Source organism: Capsella rubella, unplaced genomic scaffold, assembly GCF_000375325.1.
Source record: "Capsella rubella cultivar Monte Gargano unplaced genomic scaffold, Caprub1_0 scaffold_20, whole genome shotgun sequence".
Lineage (NCBI taxonomy): Eukaryota > Viridiplantae > Streptophyta > Magnoliopsida > Brassicales > Brassicaceae > Capsella > Capsella rubella.
This window is the reverse complement of record NW_006238904.1, coordinates 69,643-70,563: the sequence shown is the minus strand read 5'-3', so window position 1 is coordinate 70,563 and position 921 is coordinate 69,643. Positions and strand designations below refer to the sequence as shown.

Below are 921 nucleotides of genomic sequence, written 5' to 3'. Positions count from 1 at the left end.
TCATCTTGAAAAATTAACTTTTTCTGCATCTGGTTGACTTTGAAAAGCTTATATTTCTTCTCACTCAAAACTTGAATATCTTTGATGTGCCTATCATCAGAATCAACACTTCCTCTTATACCTCAATCATAATTTTTATTATACTTCCCATTTGACTGATCAAGGTTCTCCACTAGTTCCCAGCCTTCATCAACATCTTTAGCTAGGAAAGAAGAGATGCATTGTTGAACGATGATGAGGACACTGATATGTGTAGTTCTTGAATCTCTCCCAAGCTTCACATAAAGTTTCTCCATTCTTCTAAGCAACTCCAGAGATCTCATTTCGTAGTCTTGTGGTTCAGGAACTTGAGAAGAACTTAGCATAGAAGACTTTCTTGCAATCATCACATGTAGTGATTGTTCCAGGAGATAGGGTCTTCTCTCATTTATGGGCTTTGATTCCTAGAGAGAAGGGAAACAATTTAAGCTTGAGGACATCCTTACTAAACCATTTATTTTGTTGAGGCTACAGATCCTATCAATCTCATCAATGTGGTCTAAGACCCTGTGCACCGGTGTCGCGTCCCTCAAAATTTATTATTACTAGGTAATGTCCCGCGCATATGCGCGGGTTGTTGTATATTAAATTAATTAATTTTATTTATTTCAATGTCTTACAAATTGGGTTGATTTATTTTATCTGTCTTACAAATTAATTTTATTTATTTCAATGTCTTACAAATTGGGTTGATACTTATATTAAAAGTATATTTTATTACAATAATTACATACTTTTGAAAATAAAATAAATATACATGAATATGTGAGAAAGAAACAAACATCTAAAGTAAAAGAATGAAGATGGTTTATTTTTACTTGATTTTCTTATGGTGTGATGGTCGGAAATCAATATTTTTGAATTTCATTGATAAAGTAATTT

At 32.2% G+C, this 921-nt stretch overlaps 1 non-coding gene across 1 annotated transcript; it reads left to right on the top strand.

Annotated features, from left to right (window-relative positions):
* The first annotated feature begins 226 nt into the window (after nucleotides 1–226).
* Nucleotides 227–333, top strand: LOC111829088. The gene has a single exon (XR_002832651.1). It is a non-coding gene; the product is annotated as a small nucleolar RNA R71 (small nucleolar RNA).
* Nucleotides 334–921: the final 588 nt, after the last annotated feature.